This window comes from Scyliorhinus canicula, chromosome 1 (genome assembly GCF_902713615.1).
Source record: "Scyliorhinus canicula chromosome 1, sScyCan1.1, whole genome shotgun sequence".
Taxonomy (NCBI): domain Eukaryota; kingdom Metazoa; phylum Chordata; class Chondrichthyes; order Carcharhiniformes; family Scyliorhinidae; genus Scyliorhinus; species Scyliorhinus canicula.
Window position 1 is genome coordinate 126,649,297 of NC_052146.1, and position 23,803 is coordinate 126,673,099.

At 49.9% G+C, this 23,803-nt stretch overlaps 1 long non-coding RNA gene across 1 annotated transcript in view; it reads left to right on the forward strand.

Moving 5' to 3' along the window:
• The window catches only part of LOC119977586, a 66,882-nt gene extending 43,455 nt beyond the window's left edge, over nucleotides 1–23,427 (forward strand). Inside the window, exon 2 of the long non-coding RNA XR_005463229.1 lies at nucleotides 23,034–23,427. This is a non-coding gene — a long non-coding RNA (uncharacterized LOC119977586). The remainder of the gene's footprint in view (nucleotides 1–23,033) is intronic.
• The last annotated feature ends 376 nt before the right edge of the window (nucleotides 23,428–23,803 follow it).

The window sequence follows — 23,803 nt, forward strand, 5'->3', positions numbered from 1 at the left end:
GCAATCTCCTCATGCCTTCTTCAAAACATACTTTCCTACCCCACTTTGTGCCATCTGCAAATTTAGCTCCCATGCCTCCACTTCCCTCAGCTAAGTCATTGATGTAAATTGTAAAAAGTTGAGTTTTTCTAAGTGCCCAGCTAATGATTGACTCTGACAACTTCCCCATGACAGACATCAAGCTAACTGGCCTCTTGTTTCCTGTTTTCTGGCTCCCTCTCTTTTTGTTAGAGGGATTATGTTTGCTTTTTGGTTTCAATCTAGTGACTTGTCCTGAATTTGTACCAGACGATCTAATTTCAAAATCATGATTGCAGAACACGCATTGTTTCCCATACAAAATTTAGCAAACTAAGGAAAAAACCATGGGCGGGATTCTCCCCTGGCAGGATTCGCCGTTCCGCCGTCAGCGCACCATGCCCATGGGTTTCCCTGTGATGTGGGGTGGCCACAATAGGAAATCCCATTGGTGGGTGGCAGGATTGGAAATCCCTCTTCCGGCGAGGACGCGCTGCTGAGGAGCACGCGGCTGGTGGACCAGAGAATCCCACCCCACATTCTTTTCAAATTCATAAGGGGACTCTTTCTTATTCCTATTGTCTCTGTGAAAAACTTTTAAAAATGGAATTTAAAATTAAAAGCAGAAATACCGAAATAAGTGGAGACTTTTCGGATAAAATGCAAGCAGTTGCTAACAGAATGCATTTTTTAAGTCTCGAGTGGCAGTGTCTGTATTCAGAATAAGAATGGAATGGTGTTTGTATCGGTAACTTCTGCTAAGGGACACTGTCACTTAAGGCCAAAGCAATTAGAGATAACACTGAAATCACCCCAGTTTCTCTGAACTGATTCAATTCAGATACATTCTTTAATATTTGAACATTGTCACCCTTTCACAGTTGATGTGAAATAGAGTGCAAAACTGCAACACTACTTTCACTGCCTTGCCAAAACATTGGCCCCATCCTGGTCTTCGCCAGATAGTGGCCAAAGTAGCAGAATTACAAGACATGCTGTTGACCCCTGGTGAGCTAGTATGGAAAGTTGATTGCATTTTCAAGTCCCAATGATCAAGTAAGTGACAGCTACATGAGAGTACATGAGCACATTATTTTTTCGCCTTCATCTTGGCCCCAAGTTAGCATCATTTCCACACTTTCTGCAGTCTCCATTGCTTCCTATTTACATTACTCCTCTTCTTGTTCAAGGCATTCTCCGTCGGCCGATGCCAGAAATGAGGAACGCAATTGGGCAGAGAATCGTTTCCAATGCCGAAATCGTGGCGGCCGCCAGTTTCATGGCAAATCGCAATTCTCCGTTATCCCAACAGCGGCGTCAGTGCGTTTGAGACACAGAAAACGGCAATGGCATATCATTAGAGGGCCTGACCGGGTATTCTCCAGAGCAACCCGATTCACTGCCTCCGCTGGGGCGAATTCCCGCCAGCGAGATTCACTTGTGCTTTTAAACATCGCAAAGCTGGATTTGTGGGTGAGGGAGAGGAGGCAGGACACGAAGAGGCGCGACCAAGGACTGTCTAGCTGGACTCCGGCTGGGCTGGCTGGGGTGAAGGGGTTGCCCTGTCAGGGCTGGGGGGATGGGCGTGACGGGAAAAAGGAGCTGTAGAGCCAGGGTGACCACCCATGGGACTGGGGCAATGCCCAGGCACGCAAGCCTGCAAGACAGTCATCTTGCTGTGCACCCCACTGACCACCCACGTTGGCCTTGGTTCTGCAGAGTGATTCCCGTGCACCCCACCCTCCCCCATACCAACCCCCCCCCCCCCCCCCCCCAACCAGCTTCTACCCACCGACGGGGCAACACGCGTCCCGCCCAAGAGCTAACCCACAGTGGCCTCTACAGGGTGGGTGCAGGACGGGGGTTGCCAGCGCACCGCTGGCAAGGGCAATACCAGCCGACGGTACCCCTGGCAGCAGTGATGGGCTCCAGTTCCAGAACTGCCCGCAGTTCCAACCACCGAGGGGGCCAGGGCTGCGGAGAGGAGGTGGGGGGTGACAAGCGGAGCAAAGCCCTCCATACAAACCAGGGCCAACATGTAGCCTGGTGGACCAGGTTGGGCAAGGAGATACGCACCATGCGAGCATGTCGGCCTTTCACCCTCTGCTGACAATGGATATTGGAATTCAACCAGCAATGGTGGCCTTCTTCCTAGTTGTTGCAGCCCTGGGGGATGCCCTGCGGTTGTATGAGCTGGAGCTGCTCGAGGAAGAGAAGTTGCAGCAGCAGAGCATGCAGCAGTAGAATATGCAGTAGCGGAACAGGAGGCAGCCGTTTAGGGTGGAGAGCCGGCTCAGGGGGAGGAAGAGGAGGAGGAATTGCAAAGGAGGAATTGCAGGAGGCCTCACATGTACCAGCCTGCTGAGTAGGTGGGGGTGGGGAGGGGGGGCCAAGTAGGGACCTGTCCGGGATCTCACAGTCCATGCTGTCACGGAGGCCCTATATGCCGAGGCGGATCAGTACATCTATTTCAATCTGGACCGAGCCCACCACGATGCCTGAGCAGCAGGGCTCGCTGCCATCGACGAGATGCCCAGGCCCAGTGGGTGATCGACGGGATGCATGTCGCCCTACGAACAGCTGCAGATGAAAGGACGCTCTACACAAACCAAAAGGGGTTCCACTCGATGAATGTGCAGCTGATATGTGACCATCAGGTGCACATCTGCACCCGATACCCGGGCAGCGCGCACGAGGCCTTCATCTTGGCGCACGAGGCCTTCATCTTGACACACTCGACGGCTCCTGCCCTCTTCAAGGTGCATCGCTGGCTGGATGGTTGGCTCCTAGGCGACAGGGGTTATTCGCTGCAGTCGTAGATGATGACACCTATCCGGAGACCAAAGAGCGATGCGGAGACCCACTACAACGACGCCCAGGCAGCAACCAGGAGCATAATCGAACAGTGCTTCAGCATCCTGAAGGTGCAGTCCAGGTGCTAGGACTGCCCTGGAGGAGCCCTCCACTATGGCGCTGGGAGGATTGCCCGAATCAATGCAGCCTCTATGTCCTCCACAACATCACTCAGCAGAGGGGCAACATGGTAGAGGAGAATGAAGGTCAGTCCTCATCCAATGAGGAGGATACAGGGAGGGCAAGGATGAGCAGGACATGGAGGCCGCACAACGTGTGCCCCAGGGCCAACGTGCACGGGATGGTCTGATCGCCTCCAGATTCACCAACTGTGGTGGGGGGCGCGCCAGGGAAATGGACACTGCATTCCACCCCCTCACCCATCCATTGCCCCCCTGCTACCTCCCGCCTGCAACCCCTCTGTGATACATACTTGCCTCACTATGGGATGCATGCCCTGGGTTGGCAAATAAAGCGGGTTTGGTCCATGGGATGGAGGGTGATGTCAATCCACTCTGCGATGAGAGCTCGTGCTCCGCATCGTTTGACACTGTATGACTCCTGCCCATGGTAGCACTTCCCACTGCCCACCCAGGTGATCCCTGCATGCGAGGTTGTCATTCCATCACATGGTCTGATCAAATCGCTGGGATGGTGGAGGTGGGGATGGTGGGACGGTGGACGAGGTAGATAGGGAATGGGACACCGGAGCAGTGAGCACTGGCTGAACTGTGGTCTCTGAACCCAGCCCACACCCAACATCCGGTGCCTGTTCGGGTACACAGAGGGAGAATTCAAAATGTCCAAATTACCTAACAGCACGTTTTTCGGAACCAGTGGAAGGAAACCGGAGCACCCGGAGGAAACCCACGCAGACATGGGGAGAACATGCAGACTCCGCACAGACAGTGGCCCAAGCCGGGAATCGAACCTGGGACCCTGCTGCTGTGAAGCAACAATGCGCTGTGCTACCGTTTCAAGAAGGAATTAGATATAGCTCTTGGACCAGTGGGATTAAGGGATATGGAGGAAGGTGGGATCAGGGTAGAACGTGATGATCATCCATGATAATAATGAATGGCAAAGTGGGCTTGAAGGGCCAAAAGGCCTCTTCCTGCTTCAATTTCTATGTTTCTAACTTTATGTGAGTGAATAGCACTGCTGGACTTCAGAGAATTTCTTTTTTTTTAAAATAAGTTTAGAGTACCCAATTATTTTTTATCCAATTATTTCTTCCCAATTAAGGGGCATTTAACATGGCCAATCCACCTACCCTGATCATCTTTGGGTTATGGGGGTGAGCACGCACGCAAACATGGGGAGAGTGTACAAACTCCACACAGACAGTGACCCAGGACCGGGATCAAATCCGGATCCTTGTCGCTGTGAGGCAGCAGTGCTAACCACTGCGCCACCATGCCGCCCAACCTCAGAGAAGTTCTAAGGAAGACCGATTGTGTTTTGGGAGACTGATTCATGTTTGTGATGAAGGGAACTCACAAGATATGAATATTAAAAATGAACACAACAGTGAACTGTCCAAATCAGAAGATTGTTGGTGAGGTTAGTGGCCATAAAAAGTGCAAAGAGGAATATACTTCAGCTTAACGATCATGGGCGGGAATCTCCATTTCTGAGACAAAGTGTTGATGCTAGGGCAGGATTCATGGACTTCCATGACAGCAAAACTGGCGCTGCACCTGGATCGATTCAGTGATGGTCAAGGGGCTAGCATTAGCGCCACGTGGAACAGAATTGATCCCAATGAGGAACGGTGTAGAATTCGCCGGATTCGTGATTGCCTCTCAAGAGGCTGGCAAGTTGCAGCCGCATGTACACACTTCACTCCCCGTCTGCACCATCTCAGCCAACAAGATGGCAGCAAGGACAGCGGCCCCAAGATTTACGAACACCGAGCTTGAGATTGTCCTGAATGCTGTGGAGGAGAGGCAGGCCGCCCTGTACCCAAGCCCAGGAAGGCGGCTGCCAGCCGCTGCCATTCGCCGTGCCTGAGCACAGGTGGCAGAGGCTGTCAGCGCCACCACAAGCGCCCATTCACATTCGTTTTCCAGAAGATCAAAACTTTTTCCATGATCTTCATGCTCTAGAGGCAAAAAATCCCAGCTTGTTTAGTCTCTGAAGTCTGTCACCCCATTCCATCATTACCATTTCAGTAAAACAAGGCAACACTGAAAATTTTGAATATCTGAAGTAAAAACAGAAAATGCTGGAAATGCTCAGCAGGTCTGATAGCACCCATAGTAGCTGGTGGCACTTAAAATTAATTTAATAAATGGGTGACATGGTGGTGCAATGGTTAGAACGGTTGTCTCACGACGCTGAGGACCCGGGTGCACAAGGACAAATAGGGATGGCTGCTAAATGCTCACATCCCAACAACAAATACAAAACCCCACTTAAGTAAACAGAAATGTCTCAGTTTAATTTATCATTTGAAAGCTAGGCTCCCAGAATTACACTGAGGTGTCAGCATTAATATATGATCAAGTAGTGTGATCTGAAACCTCCACTGCCTGTCACCGAGGCAAGAATGCTGCCAACTGGTGGATGTTGATTCAGAAAGATTTTCACTCTATTTCTTGGGTGTCCATGACCAGCAGCAAAGGATCATGGGCTGGATTCTCCGTTCCTGAGACTAAGTGTTGACGCCAGGGCAGGTTTCGCGGATTTGCACAACAGCAAAACTGGCGCCACACCTGGACCGATTCAGCAACCTTGGAGGGGCTAGCACCGGCGCCAGTTGGAGCACAATCGATTCCAATGAGAAACATTGTGGGATTCACCAGGTCCATGATTGACACTCGGGAGGCTGACAAGCTGCAGGCGCACATACAAAGGCGCCCTGGAGAATACCGGGTCGGTCCCACTAATGATATGCCAATGCCGTTTATTGTATGTGCATTCTGGAATGCATTGACTGTCAAGGCGATGGCGATGGAGAATTGCGATTTGTCGTGAAACCGGCGTCCGCCACGATTTCGGCATCATAACCGATTCCCCGCCCAATCGCGCTTCCCGATTCCGTCATCAGCCAATGGAGAATTCCGCCCCATGAAAATACCCATCTCCCAGAGAGAACAGACATTTCTTTTATTTTAGGGAAATCCCTTGTGCTTAGTTTATTTGAAGAAGAAGCTAGATTTGAAGCTTGCCCCCAAGGAGACTGACTATACCATACAACACTTAATAAAACAATCGCAGGGATCCATAGACAGAAGTTGCATTGTATAACAAGTCCCAGGATTTCATCCTGATGATAATAGAGCCAATTATTGGCACCATCAATTTCTGCACAGGCCAAAGGACATAGAATTCCTATTGTACAGAAGGAGGCCCTTTGGCTCATCAAGTCAGTGCCAATTCTGTAATAAAGCACCTTACTGAGGCCCACTTCCCCGTAACCCCTCCTAATTCGCACATCTTTGGACTGTGGGAGGAAATCGGCGCACCTGGAGGAAACTCACGCAGACCCGGGGAGGAAGTGCAAACTCCACACAGTCACCCAAGGCTGGAATTGAACCCAGGTCCTTGGCGCTGTGAGGTAACAGTGCTAGCCACTGTGCCACCGTGCTGCGCTATGGTCATCGCCCAGACCAACACTGCACTATCCCGCAGACCACCCAGAGTCACCAAGATCTTCAGTGCCTGTTAAATACTTAACATCTTAGCTATCCAAAGAAGCATAAATATAGAGGAGGGAGAACTCATTAATGGCTAAAGTTAGAGCAGGATAATGTTAACTATCATATCCATTGCACTGCTTTTACATTACTCTGCACCTTTCTCTGTTCCAACGTTTTTAACCTTATCCTCTGAATACAGTTTTCATATGAATGCCAAGCCAACAAAACGAATATTTTACGAACCGTTTCCAAAATTAAAAGGATTCTGATCACCCTTGTTTGAACACGTAAATGATTCAAGAACTGCAACTTGCTTTTAATGACACCTTTAATGTAGAAAAATATCCCAATACATAGAGAAGTATTCAGACAAGAGCAGCTGAGCCAACAAGATAGCTGTTAAAACAGGTTCCGAAAAGCTTGCCCAAAGAAATAAGATTTAATGAGGGTCTTGCAGAAGAATAACAAGGTAGAGAGTCATAGGAGTGAGTTTAGGGAGGAAGTTTCTGAGCAGTGGGGTGAAAGCCTAAGAGGGCAGTAGAATAAACAGAGAGATTTGAGGGGTTGGATGTAGGGCTGGAGGAGATCACAGAAATAGGAAAGAGGAAAGATGTCTACACAATTTAAACATTGGATGAAAATTTCAAAGTTAAGGCATTGGCCAAACTGGGGCCAATGTATTCAGCAAGTAATGGGTGCAGGATAGTGGGTGAGCTGAAGTTAATTCATATTGGACGATGGGAAAAGAGCCAACAATGGTTTGGAAAAGTTGAAATTGAAGATGACAAAGGAATGGATAAAGGTGTCAGCAGCACATGGATTATGGCAGGGCAAAGATGGGCAATGATATTTTTTGTGAACCTTGTGTAGCAAAAGTGACAGGCAAGAGAATGAACAAAATCAGAGATTTGTAACTTATTCATTTTTTAAAATATTCATTCAGAGGATGTGGGCATCTGTGGTTATGCCAGCATGTATTACCCACCCCTAGCTGCCCTTCAGTAGGTGGTGGTGAGTTACACTCTTGACCTGCTGCAGTTCCTGAGGTACAGGTATACCCACTGTGCTGTTAGGAAGCGGGTTCAGGATTTTGACCCAGCAACAGTTAAGGAACAGCGATATATTTCCAAGTAAGGATGGTGAGTGACTTGGAGGGAAACCTCCAGGTGGTGGGATTCCCAGGTATTTGCTGCTCTTGTCCTTCTGGATGGTAGTGGTTGTGAGTCCGGAAGGTGCTAAGAACAAAGAACAAATTACAGCACAGGACCGATTACAGCACCGATCCAGATCCTTTATCTAAACCTGTCACCTATTTTCCAAGGATCTACTTCCCTCTGTTCCCCGCCCGTTCATATATCTGTCTAGATGCATCTTAAATGATGCTATCGTGCCCGCCTCTACCACCTCCTCTGGCAAAGCATTCCTGGCACCCACCACCCTCTGCGTAAAAAGCTTCCCACGCACATCTCCCTTAAACTTTCCCCCTCTGACCTTGAAATCATGACCACCTTGTAATTGACATCCCCACTCTTGGAAAAAGCTTGTTGCTATCACCCTGTCCATACCTCTCATAATTTTGTAGACCTCAATCAGGTCCCCCCTCAACCTCCGTCTTTCCCATGAAAACAATCCTAATCTACTCAACCTTTCTTCGTAGCTAGCACCTTCCATACCAGGCAACATCCTGGTGAACCTCCTCTGCACCCTCTCTAAAGCATCCACATCCTTCTGGTAATGTGGTGACCAGAACTAAACGCAGTATTCCAAATGTGGCCTAACCAAAGTCATATACAACTGTAACATGACCTGCCGACTCTTGTACTCAATACCCCGTCAATAAAGGCAAACGTGCTGTATGCCTTCTTGACCACTCTATCGACCTGCGTTGCCACCTTCAGGGTACAATGGACCTGAACTCCCAGATCTCTCTGTACATCAATTTTCCCAGGACTCTTCCATTGACCGTATAGTCCGCTCTTGAATTAGATCTTCCAAAATGCATCACCGCGCATTTGCCTGGATTGAACTCCATCTGCCATTTCTCTGCCCAACTCTTCAATCTATCTATATTTTGCTGTATTCTCTGACAGTCCTCCTCGCTATCTGCAACTCCACCAATCTTAGTATCATCTGCAAACTTGCTAATCAGACCACCTATACCTTCCTCCAGATCATTTATGTATATCACAAACAACAGTGGTCCGAGCACGGATCCCTGTGGAACACCACTAGTCACCTTTCTTCATTTTGAGACACTCCTTTCCACCACTACTCTGTCTCCTGTTGCCCCGCCAGTTCTTTATCCATCTAGCTAGTACACCCTAAACCCCATACAACTTCACTTTTTCCATCAACCTGCCATGGGAAACTTTATCAAACGCCTTACTGAAGTCCATGTATATGACATCAACAGCCCTTCCCTCATCAATTTACTTTGTCACTTCCTCAAAGAATTCCATTAGGTTTGTAAGGCATGACCTTCCCTGCACAAAACCATGCTGCCTATCACTGATAAGTCTATTTTCTTCCAAATGTGAATAGATTATATCCCTCAGTATCTTGTCCAACAGTTTGCCTACCACTGACGTCAAGCTCACAGGTCTATAATTCCCTGGATTATCCCTGCTACCCTTCTTAAACAAAGGGACAACATTAGCAATTCTCCAGTCCTCCGGGACCTCACCCGTGCCCAAGGATGCTGCAAAGATATTTGTTAAGGCCCCAGCTATTTCGTCCCTCGCTTCCCTCAGTAACCTGGGAGATCCCATCCGGACCTGTCCACCTTAATGACTTTAAGAATACCCAAAACCTCTCCCTTCCTTATGCCAACTTGACCTATAGTATTTAAAAATCCATCCCCAGCCTCAACATCCGTCATGTCCCTCTCCTTGGTGAATACCGATGCAAAGTACTAATTAAGAATCTCACCCATTTCCTCTGACTCCACGCATAAATTCCCTCTTTTGTCTTTGAGTGGGCCAATCTTTTCTCTAGTTACCATCTTGTTCCTTATATACGAATAAAATGCTTTGGGATTTTCCTTAACCCTGTTAGCCAAAGATATTTCATGACCCCTTCTAGCCCTCTTTATTGCGCGTTTGGGATTTGTCCTACTTTCCCGATATTCCTCCAAAGCTTCATCAGTTTTAAGTCACCTAGATCTTATGTATACTTCCCTAATCTTGCCATTTCTATCCCTCATTTTCACAGGGACATGTCTGTCCTGCACTCTAATCAACCTTTCCTGAAAAGACTCCCACATTTCAAATGTGGATTTACCCTTAAACAGCTGCTTCCAATCCACATTCCCTAGCTCCTGCCGACTTTTGTTATACTTGGCCTTTCCCCAGTTCAGCACTCTTCCTTTAGGACCACTCTTGTCTTTGTCCATGAGTATTCTAAAACTTACGGAATTGTGATCGCTCTTCCCAAAGTAATCACCGACTGAAACTTCAACCACCTGGCCGGGATCATTCCCCAATACCAGGTCCAGTATGGCCCCTTCCCGAGTTGGACTATTTACATACTGCTCTAAAAAACTCTCCTGGATGCTCCTTACAAACTCAGCTCCATCTACGCCTCCAACACTACAAGAGTCCCATTCAATGTTGGGGAAGTTAAAATCTCCCATCACAACTACCCTATTGCTCCTACATTTTTCTATAATCTGTCTACATATTTGTACCACTACTTCACGCTCGCTTTTGGGAGGCCTGTAGTTAAAATCCCAACAATGTTACTGCACCCTTCCTATTTCTTAGCTCTATCCATATTGCCTCAGTGCTCGAATCCTCCATCGTGCCCTCCTTAATCACAGCTGTGATATCATCTCTAACCAGTAATGCAACTCCTCCACCCCTTTTACCTCCCTCTCTATCCCTCCTGTAGCATCTATACCCTGGGATATTTAGTAGCATTCATCATCTCTTCCCTGTCTACTCTTCCCCTTAGTCACATTGAGTTTATTATAGTACCTTACTGGCTTTAGTTGCTGCCTCTTTACTGACCTCAAACTTCCTAATCTGGTTCCCATCCCTCTGCCACATTAGTTTAAAACCTCCCCAACAGTGTTAGCAAAAGCACCCTGTAGGACATTGGTTCCAGTCCTGCCCAGGTGTAGACCATCCGATTTGTAATGGTCCCACTGCCCCCAGAACCGGTTCCAATGTCCCAAAAATCTGAACCCCTCCCTCCTTCACCATCTCTCAAGCCACGTATTCATTCTGACTATTCTTGAATTTCTACTCTGACTGTCCCGTGGCACTGGTAGCAATCCTGAGATTACTACCTTTGTGGTCCTACTTTTTAACATATCTCTTAACTCCCTAAATTCTGATTGTAGGACCTCATCCTGTTTTTTTACCTATATCGTTGGTGCCTATATGCACCACAACAACTGGCTGTTCACCCTCCCACTTCAGTATGTCCTGCAGCCAATCTGAGACATCCCTGACCCGTGCACCCGGGAGGCAACATATCATTCGGGTGTCTCGTTTTCGACCACAGAAATGCCTGTCTGCTCCCCTTACGATTGAATCCCCTATGACTATAGACCTGCCAGTCTGTTTCCTGCCCTTCTGTGCAGCAGAGCCAGCCACGGTGCCATGAGCCCGGCTACTACTGCCTTCCCCTGGTGAGTCATCTCCCCCAACAGTATCCTAAACGGTATACCTGTTTTGGAGGGAGATGACCGCAGGGGACACCTGCACTGTCTTCCTGCTCTTTCTCTGCCTTTTGGCCACCCATTCCCTGTCTCCCTCATCAATCCTAATCTGCGGTGTGACCAACTCACTGAACGTGCTATCCACGACCTCCTCAGCATCGCAGATGCTCCAAAGTGAGTCCATCCGCAGCTCCAGAGCCGTCATGCGGTCTAACAGGAGCTGCAGCTGGACACACTTCCTGCACATGAAGGAGTCAGGGGCATCGGCCCCATCCCTGAACTCCCACATTGAGCACGAGGAGCATAACATGGGTCTGGGATCTCCTGCCATTTTTACACTTCACCTTAACTGAGCATAAATATAATATCAAATAATAAATAATGAAAAAGGAATAAAGATTTTACTTACCAATCACAATACTTACCAATACACGAAGGGTTAAATTTCTCCCAGGTACTGCTAATTGGAGCACTTTCCTTACCAGCCAATCAGGTCACTGCTTTGCTCTGATGTCACTCTTATGGACAGACCCCTGGCCACTGCCTCCGACGAAAATCTGAAGGCCGCTTCTCGGGCAGCTGTGTCCCCGCCGCTCTCCTCGCGCTCTTTCACTGTGTCCCCACCGCTTCTCCGGCAGCTGTGTCTCCGCCGCTCTCCTCGCGCTCTTTCACTGTGTCTCCGCCACTCTCCTCGCTCTCACTGTGTCTCCGCCGCTCTCCTTGCGCTCACTGTGTCTCCGCCGCTAAACTCGCGCTCTTTCACTGTGTCTCCGCCGCTCTCCTCGCTCTCACTGTGTCTCCGCCACTCTCCTCGCTCTCACTGTGTCTCCGCCGCTCTCCTCGCGCTCTTTCACTGTGTCTCCGCCGCTCTCCTCGCTCTCACTGTGTCCCCGCCGCTCTCCTTACGCTCTTTCACTGTGTCTCCGCCACTCTCCTCGCGCTCTTTCACTGTGTCTCCGCCGCTCTCCTCACTCTCACTATGTCTCCGCCGCTCTCCTCGCTCTCACTGTGTCGCCGCCGCTCTCCTCGCTCTCACTGTGTCCCCGCTGCTCTCATCGCGCTCTTTCACTGTGTCTCCGCCGCTCTCCTCGCTCTCACTGTGTCCCCGCCGCTCTCCTCGCTCTTACTGTGTCTCCGCCGCTCTCCTCGTGCTCTTTCACTGTGTCTCCGCCGCTCTCCTCACTCTCACTGTGTCTCCGCCGCTCTCCTCGCGCTCTTTCACTGTGTCCCCGCCGCTCTCCTCGCGCTCTTTCACTGTGTCTCCGCCGCTCTCCTCGCGCTCTTTCACTGTGTCTCCGCCGCTCTCCTCGCGCTCTTTCCCTGTGTCCCCGCCGCTCTCCTCGCTCTCACTGTGTCTCCGCCGCTCTCCTCGCGCTCACTGTGTCTCCGCCGCTCTCCTCGCTATCACTGTGTCTCCGCCGCTCTCCTCGCTCTCACTGTGTCCCCGCCGCTCTCCTCGCGCTCTTTCACTGTGCCCCCGCCGCCCTCCTCGCTCTCTTTCACTGTGTCTCCGCCGCTCTCCTCGCGCTCTTTCCCTGTGTCCCCGCCGCTCTCCTCGCTCGCACTGTGTCCCCGCCGCTCTCCTCGCTCTCACTGTGTCCCCGCCGCTCTCCTCGCGCTCTTTCACTGTGTCTCCGCCGCTCTCCTCGCGCTCTTTCAATGTGTCTCCGCCGCTCTCCTCGCGCTCATTCACTGTGTCTCCGCCGCTCAACTCGTGCTCTTTCATTGTGTCTCCGCCGCTCTCCTCGCTCTCACTGTGTCTCTGCCGCTCTCCTCGCGCTCTTTCACTGTGTCTCCGCCGCTCTCCTCGCTCTCACTGTATCTCCGCCGCTCTCCTCGCTCTCACTGCGTCTCCGCCGCTCTCCTCGCTCTCACTGTGTCTCCGCCGCTCTCCTCGCTCTCACTGTGTCTCCGCCGCTCTCCTCGCTCTTTCACTGTGTCTCCGCCGCTCTCCTTGCGCTCACTGTGTCTCCGCCGCTCTCCTTGCGCTCACTGTGTCTCCGCCGCTAAACTCGCGCTCTTTCACTGTGTCTCCGCCGCTAAACTCGCGCTCTTTCACTGTGTCTCCGCCGCTCTCCTCGCTCTCACTGTGTCCGCCGCTCTCCTCGCGCTCTTTCACCGTGTCCCCGCCGCTCTCCTCGCTCTCACTGTGTCCCCGCCGCTCTCCTCGCTCTCACTGTGTCCCCGCCGCTCTCCTCGCTCTCACTGTGTCCCCGCCGCTCTCCTCGCGCTCTTTCACTGTGTCTCCGCCGCTCTCCTCGCGCTCTTTCACTGTGTCTCCGCCGCTCTCCTCGCGCTCTTTCACTATGTCTCCGCCGCTCTCCTCGCGCTCTTTCCCTGTGTCTCCGCCGCTCTCCTCGCTCTCACTGTGTCTCCGCCGCTCTCCATGCTCTCACTGTGTCCCCGCCGCTCTCCTCGCGCTCTTTCACTGTGTCTCCGCCGCTCTCCTCGCTCTCACTCTGTCTCCGCCGCTCTCCTCGCGCTCTTTCCCTGTGTCCCCGCCGCTCTCCTCGCGCTCTTTCACTGTGTCTCCGCCGCTCTCCTCGCGCTCTTTCCCTGTGTCCCCGCCGCTCTCCTCGCTCTCACTGTGTCTCCGCCGCTCTCCTCGCGCTCACTGTGTCCCCGCCGCTCTCCTCGCTCTCACTGTGTCCCCGCCGCTCTCCTCGTGCTCTTTCACTGTGTCCCCGCCGCTCTCCTCGCTCTCACTGTGTCCCCGCCGCTCTCCTCGCTCTCACTGTGTCCCCGCCGCTCTCCTCGCGCTCTTTCACTGTGCCCCCGCCGCCCTCCTCACGCTCTTTCACTGTGTCTCCGCCGCTCTCCTCGCTCTCTTTCCCTGTGTCCCCGCCGCTCTCCTCGCGCTCTTTCACTGTGTCCCCGCCGCTCTCCTCGCACTCTTTCACTGTGTCTCCGCCACTCTCCTCGCGCTCTTTCACTGTGTCTCCGCCGCTCTCCTCGCGCTCTTTCCCTGTGTCCCCGCCGCTATCCTCGCTCTCACTGTGTCTCCGCCGCTCTCCTCGCGCTCATTCACTGTGTCTCCGCCGCTCAACTCGTGCTCTTTCACTGTGTCGCCGCCGCTCTCCTCGCTCTCACTGTGTCTCTGCCGCTCTCCTCGCGCTCTTTCACTGTGTCCGCCGCTCTCCTCGCGCTCTTTCACTGTGTCTCTGCCGCTCTCCTCGCGCTCTTTCACTGTGTCTCCGCCGCTCTCCTCGCTCTCACTGTGTCTCCGCCGCTCTCCTCGCTCTCACTGTGTCCCCGCCGCTCTCCTCACGCTCTTTCACTGTGTCCCCGCCGCTCTCCTCGCTCTCATTGTGTCCCCGCCACGCTCCTCGCGCTCTTTCACTGTGTCCCCGCCGCTCTCCTCGCTCTCACTATGTGTCCGCCGCTCTCCTCGCGCTCTTTCACTGTGTCCCCGCTGCTCTCCTCACACTCTTTCACTGTCTCTCCGCCGCTCTCCTCGCTCTCGCTATGTCTCCGCCGCTCTCCTCGTGCTCTTTCACTGTGTCCCCGCTGCTCTCCTCGTGCTCTTTCACTGTGTCTCCGCCGCTCTCCTCGCGCTCTTTCACTGTGTCTCCGCCGCTCTCCTCGAGCTCTTTCACTGTGTCTCCGCCGCTCTCCTCGCGCTCTTTCACTGTGTCTCCGCCGCTCTCTTCGCTCTCACTGTGTCTCCGCCGCTCTCCTCGCGCTCTTTCACCGTGTCCCCGCCGCTCTCCCCGCGCTCTTTCACTGTGTCTCCGCCGCTCTCCTCGTGCTCTTTCACTATGTCTCCGCCGCTCTCCTCGCGCTCTTTCACTGTGTCTCCGCCGCTCTCCTCGCGCTCTTTCACTGTGTCTCGGCCGCTCAACTCGTGCTCTTTCACTGTGTCTCCGCCGCTCTCCTCGCGCTCTTTCACTGTGTCCCCGCCGCTCTCCTCGCTCTCTTTCACTGTGTCCCCGCCACTCTCCTCGCGCTCTTTCACTGTGTCTCCATCGCTCTCCTCGCGCTCTTTCACTGTGTCTCCGCCGCTCTCCTCGCTCTCACTGTGTCCCCGCCGCTCTCCTCGCTCTCACTGTGTCCCCGCCGCTCTCCTCGCGCTCTTTCACTGTGTCCCCGCCGCTCTCCTCGCTCTCACTATGTCTCCGTCACTCTCCTCGCTCTCTTTCACTGTGTCCCCGCCGCTCTCCTCGCTCTCTTTCACTGTGTCTCCGCCGCTCTCCTCGCTCTCACTGTGTCTCTGCCGCTCTCCTCGCGCTCTTTCACTGTGTCTCTGCCGCTCTCCTCGTGCTCTTTCACTGTGTCTCCGCCGCTCTCCTCGCTCTCACTGTGTCTCCGCCGCTCTCCTCGCTCTCACTGTGTCCCCGCCGCTCTCCTCGCGCTCTTTCACTGTGTCCCCGCCGCTCTCTCGCTCTCATTGTGTCCCCGCCACGCTCCTCGCGCTCTTTCACTGTGTCCCCGCCGCTCTCCTCGCTCTCACTATGTCTCCGCCGCTCTCCTCGCGCTCTTTCACTGTGTCCCCGCTGCTCTCCTCGCACTCTTTCACTGTGGCTCCGCCGCTCTCCTCGCTCTCGCTATGTCTCCGCTGCTCTCCTCGTGATCTTTCACTGTGTCTCCGCCGCTCTCCTCGCTCTCACTATGTCTCCGCCGCTCTCCTCGTGCTCTTTCACTGTGTCCCTGCTGCTCTCCTCGCGCTCTTCACTGTGTCTCCGCCGCTCTCCTCGAGCTCTTTCACTGTGTCTCCGCGCTCCTCGCGCTCTTTCACTGTGTCTCCGCGCTCTTCGCTCTCACGGTGTCTCCGCTCTCCTCGCGCTCTTCACCGGTCCGCCGCTCTCCCGCGCTCTTCACTGTGTCTCCGCCGCTCTCCTCGCTCTCACTGTGTCCCGCGCTGCTTCCTCGCGCTCTTTCACTGTGTCCCCGCCGCTCTCCTCGCTTTCACTGTGTCTCCGCCGCTCTCCTCGCTCTCACTGTGTCCCCGCCGCTCTCCTCGCGCTCTTTCACTGTGTCTCCGCCGCTCTCCTCGCGCTCTTTCACTGTCACTAGGTACTGTCTAAGAAAACTTGGCAAATTCCTGCAGTGCACGTTGTAGATGGTACACACGGCTGCCACTATTCATTGCTGGAAGAGAGATTGTATGTTTGTGGAAAGAGTAACAGTCAATTGGGCTGCTTGGTCCTGGATGGTGCTGAGCTTCTTGAATGTTGGAACTGCGCTCATCCTGACAAGCGGAGAATATTCCATTACACTCCTGACTTGTAGATGGTGGACATGTTTTGGGGGTCAGGAAGTGAGTTACTCGCCATAGGATTCCTAGCCTTTGGCCTGCTCTGGCAACCACAGTATTAATATGGCTAGTCATGTTCAGTTTCTGATCAATAGTAACCCCCAGGATGTTGATTGTGGGGGTTTCAGTGATGGTAATGCCACTGAATGTCAAGGGGTGATGGTTAGATCCTCTCTTGAAGGAAATCGCCATTTCCTGATGCTTGCGTGGCATGAATGCAACTTGCCACTTGTCAGCCCAAGCCTAGATATTATCCAGGTCTTGTGGCTATAAGATCATAAGACCATAAGGCATAGGAGCATTCAGCCCAATGAGTCTGCTCCGCCATTCAATCATGGCTGATATATTTCTCAACCCCATTCTCCTGCCTTCTCCCTATAAGTGGTAGCACAAGTGGATAGCACTGTGGCTTCACAGTGCCAGGGTCCCAGGTCCGATTCCCTGCTGGGTCACTGTCTGTGCGGAGTCTGCACATTCTCCCCATGTCTGCGTGAGTTTCCTCCCACAGTCCAAAGACGTGCAGGTTAGGTGGATTGGCCATGATAAATTGCCCTTAGTGACCAAAAGGGTTAGGAGGGGTTATTGGGTTACGGGGATAGAGTGGATGTGAGGGCTCAAGTGGGTCGGTGCAGACACGATGGGCCAAATGGCCTCCATCTGCACTGTATTTTCTATGTTCTCTAACCCTTAATCTGCTTATTAATCAAGAACCTATCTTTATCTCTCAAAGACACTCAAGTGACCAGGACTCCAACCAGTGGAGAGATTTCATCCTGATTCCTGTTGACTCCAGTTTTTCTATGGCTCCTTGAATCCATACTTGGTCAAATACTGCCTTATTGTCAAGAGCAGTCACTCTCACCTCGCTTCTGGTGTTGAGCTCTTTTGTTCAAGTTTGACTCAGGATTATAATTGGGTCAGGAGATGAGTGACCCAAACTGAGCGTCCATGAGCAGGTTATTGCTGAGTAAATGCCGCTTGATAGCACTGTTGATGACTCCTTCCATCACTTTGCTGATGATGGAGAGCAGACTGAGAGGGCGGTAATTGGCTGGGTTGGCTTTGTCCTGTTTCTTGTGTACAGGACACACCTGGGCAATCTTTCACATTGCTGGGTAGATGCCAGTGTTGTAGCTGTACTGGAACAGCTTGGCTAGGGGTTTGAAAAATTCTAGAGCACCGGTTTTTAGTACGGTTTTCAGGGTAGCATGGTGGTTAGCATAAATGCTTCACAGCTCCAGGGTCCCAGGTTCGATTCCCGGCTGGGTCACTGTTCTGTGTGGAGTCTGCACGTCCTCCCCCCTGTGTGCGTGGGTTTCCTCCGGGTGCTCCGGTTTCCTCCCACAGGTCCAAAGATATGCGGGTTAGGTGGATTGGCCATGCTAAATTGCCCGTAGTGTCCTAATAAAAGTAAGGTTAAGGGGGGGGGGGTTGTTGGGTTACGGTATAGGGTGGATATGTGGGTTTGAGTAGGGTGATCATGGCTCGGCACAACATTGAGGGCCGAAGGGCCTGTTCTGTGCTGTACTGTTCTATGTTCTATGTTCTATTGCTGAAGTATTATCAGGGCCCATAGCCTTTGCAATATCCAGTGTCTTCAGCCATTTCTTGATATCACGTGGAGTGAATCGTATTGGCTGAAACCTGACATCTGTGATGCTGCCGACCTCCGGAGGAGACCGAGATGGATCATTGTCACTTTTGGCTGAAGTTTGTTGCGAATGTGCTGGGCTCCTCCATCATTTAGGATGGGGATACTTGTGGAGCCTCCTCCTTCAGTGAGTTGTTTAATTGTCCACCACCATTTACGACTGGATGTGGCAAGACTGCAGGGCTTAGATCTGATGTGTTGATTGTGGAATCACTTAGTTCTGTCTATTACTTTATGCTTATGCTGTTTGGCGCACAAGTACCAAAGAACCATAGAAAAGTTACAGCACAGAAGAAGGCCATTTGGCCTATCTTGACCATGCCTGTCGGGGGAATCCCAGGTGACCTTTCTGTTTTTATATATTTTAGAGTACCCAATTCATTTTTTTCCAATTAAGGAGCAATTTAGCGTGGTCAATCCACCTAGCCTGCACATCTTTGGGCCGTGGGAGCGAAATCCACGCAAACACGGGAGAATGTGCAAACTCCACACGGACAGTGACCCAGAGCCGGGATCGAACCCAGGACCTCGGCGCCGTGTGGCAGCAGGGATAACCCACTACGTCACCGTGCTGCCCATAGGTGACCTTTCTAATCCCACCTTCCTACACCCAGTCCATAGCCCTATGCTTACAGCACTTAAGATGCCGCAGAAGGCTGTATAGGCTAAATCATTGAGTGTCTTTAAGACAGAGATAGGTTCTTGATTAAAAAGGGGATTAGTGGTTATGGGGAGAAGGCAGGAGAATGGGGATGAGAAAAATATCAGCCATGATTGAATGGCGGAGCAAATTTGATGGGCTGAGTGGCCTAATTTTGCTCCTATGTCTTATGGTCTTATAGTCTAAGATGCAGATCCAGGTACTTTCGAAAAGAGTTTAGGGTCTCTGCCTCACCATCAAATTGGGTAGCGAATTCCAGACTCCCACTACTCTCTGCATAAAAAAGTTCTTCCTCATGTTTCGTCTACACCTTCCGCCACTTATCTTGAATCTATGTTCACTGGTTCTGGAATTCTCAACCAAAGGAGGCAATTTTATTCTGTCCACTCTATCTCTTCCCCTCATAATGTTGTACACATCAATTAAGTCACCCCTCAGCCTTCTTTGTTCCAAAGAAAATAACTCCAACCTATGAAGAAAGGTTGATTTTAGGATTGTTTTTGTTGGAAAGACGGAGGTTGAGGGGGGACCTGATTTAGGTCTACAAATTATGAGAGGTATAGACAGGGTGATAGCAACAAGCTTTTTCCAAGAGTGGGGGTGTCAATTACAAGGTGCTCACGATTTCAAGGTGATAGGGGGAAAGTTTAAGGGACATGTGCGTGGGAAGCTTTTTACGCAGAGGGTGGTGGGTGCCTGGAACGCTTTGCCAGCGGAGATGGTAGAGGCGGGCACGATAGCATCATTTAAGATGCATCTAGACAGATATATGAATGGGCAGGGAGCAAAGGGAAGTAGACTTGGAAAATAGGAGACAGGTTTAGATAAAGGATCTGGATCGACGCAGGCTGGGAGGGCCGAAGGGCCTGTTCCTGTGCTGTAATTTTCTTTGTTCTTTGTTCTTGTCCTTATGCAATTTCTCCTCGTAGTTACATTTTTCTAGCCCTGGCAACATTCTTGTAAACCTCTTCTGCACTCTCTCCAGAGTAATTATGTCCTTTCTATAATGTACTGACCAGAATTACACACAATATTCCAGTTGTGGCCTCACCACTGTTTTATACAATTCTAAAATTATATCCTTACTTTTATATCCAATACCTCTGCCAATGAAGGAGAAAATTGAATATGCTTTCTATGCAACCTTGTTTAATTGTCCCCTTTAGGGACCTGTGTACATGTACGCCAAGATCTCTCACTTTATCTACCTTTCTGAGTATATTCCCATTTTTGGTATGCCTGGTGTTGCTCCAGGCATGCTTTCCTGCACTCCTTATTAACCCAGAGTTGATCCCCTGGCTTAACGGTAATGGTCGTGTGGGGTATATGTTGGGCCATGAGGTTGCAGATTGTGGTTGAGTAAAATTCTGCTGCTGCTGATGGCCCACAGCACCTCATGGATGCCCAGTCTTGAGTTGCTGGATCTGTTTGAAGTCTATCCCATTAGCACGGTGTTAGTGCCACACAACATGATGGAAGGTATCCTCAATGTGATCATATAAATATTAGAAGTGTGTTTGTGTTTAGCAATTGCAGACCACCATTCATTTAATGTTTGTGGGAACATTATCATTGCATACTTGAGGTTTGTTATTTTTAGGGAAACAGGAAGACTATTCCCTTAATGCTCTGGAGTTTTAAACAAGTCTGATTGAAACGTTTAAAATTAATTTTTCTAGAAAGAAATTATGAATAGATCAACCAAATTCCAATGATCAACTATTTGGCATCTCATATCTTTATTGCTTCTGACATACACCTAAAGCTACCAAATTTACACATCTCACAATACACTTCAAACAAATTTCCAATATCTTCTATTTATTGCCACCAGAAGGGGTTCAGAAATATTCGACAGGAATGTCGCCAGAACGGGTTCAGAAATATTCTACAGGAATGTTACTGTTGTTAATAATGGAGAAAGAGCTGAAGAGGTCTTGAAAAGTAACTTTCAATTGTGTTTGTGGGGTGATGAGAGGCAGGAGTACAGCCCATCAGCTCTCTCCTTCCCCCACAGCCTACCCCAAAACCTCAAGACTTACCTTGCTCCATTTCAGAGGGCATTTGAGAGTCAACCACATGAAATGAAATGAAAATGAAAATTGCTTATTGTCACGAGTAGGCTTCAATGAAGTTACTGTGAAAAGCCCCTAGTCGCCACATTCCGGCGCCTGTCCGGGGGAGGCTGGTACGGGAATCGAACCGTGCTGCTGCCCTGTTTGGTCTGCTTCAAAAACCAGCCGATTTAGCCCTGTGAGCTAAACATTGCTGTGGGTCTGGAGTCACATGTAGGCCAGACCAGGTAATGACCAAGGTTTCTTTCCCTAAAGGACATTGGTGAACCATATGGATTTTTATGTGAATTGACAATGTTTCCGTGGTCATCATTAGACTTTCAATTGCAAATTTTCATTGAATCCAAATGTCACCACCTGGCATGGTAGGATTTAAACTCTGTGCCACCAGTCCAGTGACAATAGCACTGCCTCCGACTGCCTGGGCGATACTGTATTGGATTGTCTTCAATCCAAGAAGCTGCAACAGGATGTTGATTTGATGCTCAAAATACCCTGGTTCCGCTTAAATGAAGCCTTCCAGTATCTAAAACCGCTTCATCGCTAAAATGTGTTGACTGCCAACACACCCCACCAGTCGACTGCCCAAAAGTCAAAAGCAACTAGCATGTGGGCCCATTCAACCATTCTTCCTCCTCAGTTATGGAGACTGTTTCTTTAATTGGTTATCACTTTAAATCTCATGGTTGGGTTTACTGATACATTACAGAGATCATTGTGGAAAGATTTAAGCAATGGTTTCAATTTTGTCTTGCTGTTTTGTGTGTTCCTTTGAGGAGAGAGGTTAGACTGGTTGGTGGCTTCATGCCACTGATCCTTTTAACAGGCTGATTGTAAGATACTCCTTTTAACAGCTGTGGCCACATTTCTGCTCACTGGGACTCTGAGGCTTGAGGTTATCTCTATGCCCATACTCTGTGTACATTAGGTTTTACTGTAAGAGCTTGTGTTTAAGCCCTATTCCATGTATCCCCAGTGACAAGAGCTGGTTAAAAGCTTGGATTAGGCAGTCTGCATGGATAGGATATAACACAAAGGTTAATGGCTTTTTTTAAAATTATAAAACCAAAGTGAAGGGCCAAGGCCCATAGTTCAAGACACCATTAAGATTGAAAAGAGTAAAAGAGAAGACAAGGTCAATCAGAAAATAGTGATTAACTAATGCTAAACTCGTATATTTAAAGCTCCAAGACTTAAGGAAAAACAGAGCAAGGCCAATATTCATATAGCTCCTAGCATTGGCGGCAAAACAGGTTTGATTTCTGTTAAAAGGCATGTGCTTGTAATCGTAAAAGAAATAAATTACTACAGAGGGGAATGATTTTTAAAATCATGCATCAATTATATAAGACCATAAGACATAGGAGCAGAATTAGGCCACTCGGCTCATCGAGTCTGCTCCGCCATTCAATCATGGCTGATATTTTCTCATCTCCATTCTCCTGCCTTCTCTCCATAACCCCTGATCCCTTTATTAATCAATTATCTCAACGTCAGGCATAAAGGTAAATCTTCGGGTCCCACCGCCACAGGAATCGTCATGGGCGGGATGGAAAATTTGACGGACCATCGGAAAGGTCCATTGACCTCGGAAAGGAATTTCCGGTCTTGGGATGTGTGCGACCAAAAAAATCCCACCCATACTGTTTAAAAATAAAGGGCCATTCATTTAAGACAGAGACAAGGTAAAAGATTTTCTCTCAGAGGTTTGTGAGACTTTGGAATTCTTTTCCTCAAAGTTGAGGCAGGGTTTTTTTGACTATCTTTGAGGCATAAGTAGATAGATTCCTGATGAGCAGAGATTTGTCAGGGGGTAGTCAGGAATGTGAAGTTGGATTAAAATGAGGTCAGCCATGATCTTACTGAATGGCGGAGCAGGCTTGACAGGCTGAGTGGCCTAATCTTGCTCCTAATTCATATGTTGTATACACAACATAGTAAGATCGAATTTGACCTTTCCTTGAATTATCCTGGCGAGGTGCCTAACCCTCAACCTCAGAAGACCACGGTTCACTCCAGCATTGTAACTTCCAAATTCCCCCACATCCTCTTGTCCTTATGGTTCCTCTGAGGTTGCAACCTTTAACTTTGTGGGTAATTTGTGCTATTGTTCACTTTGCTCTTGGTTTTTGCACAAGATTTGATTCAAACTCATCTCAGGTTTATCTTCCTTCACATTTTCTTTCCTGAATGTGTTGTCTTCTCTTCCTTCAGGTCGCTACTTTGGTTTCAAACAGAAGGTTGGAGTGAAGAGTGAGGGAGTCGCCCTGCTAGCGATGTGTTTCGCATTACGTGGTCATATTTCAAATATATTTAAATAGTACTGTTAAAAACATTTGAATGCTAAGTGACTCTAAATGTACCAGTGATGAATGTAAAGTAATTTGCTATGGAAATGTTATGAAGCAGGGACCTATTGCAAGAACCACAAAGGCACAGTAGCAAGATCTCTGCTGCGATCTACATTAATGCATGTTCATAGAAAGAGGCACTTCCTATTATTTGGGTAATGGAAACTCTATTAAACCTACTTATGAGAGACACAAGGAGATGTTGTTACTATTCAATAAAATAAAGGATTAACTTGACGTCAATGTTCTTAGTGCAAACTTTAGTCTTGTTTATTTATTTTATATGTGTTATTTTGTGCTCGTAATGCTTTCAAGGAAACTAATAAGTAAAGTCACCATAGTTCCAGAAAACCATAGGCTGCTTTCCCCTTTGAGGGGGAGAGCTGAATGTGGGATTTAACTTGAGGATCATCGCACCTCAGAGAAGGAGCAAGGTTGAGAAGGCGGTGGCTTCATGCATAACATCAGCTAGTATGGGAATTGAGTCCACGCTATTGGCTTCACTCTACATTACAAACCAGCCATCCAGCCAACTGAGCTAAATCAACAGCATCTCAGGTTCCTTCCAGTCAAATTTCTAGCATCACTTGCTAGTGGCACCTGAAAACCATGACTATGATGGTATTGCTAGCT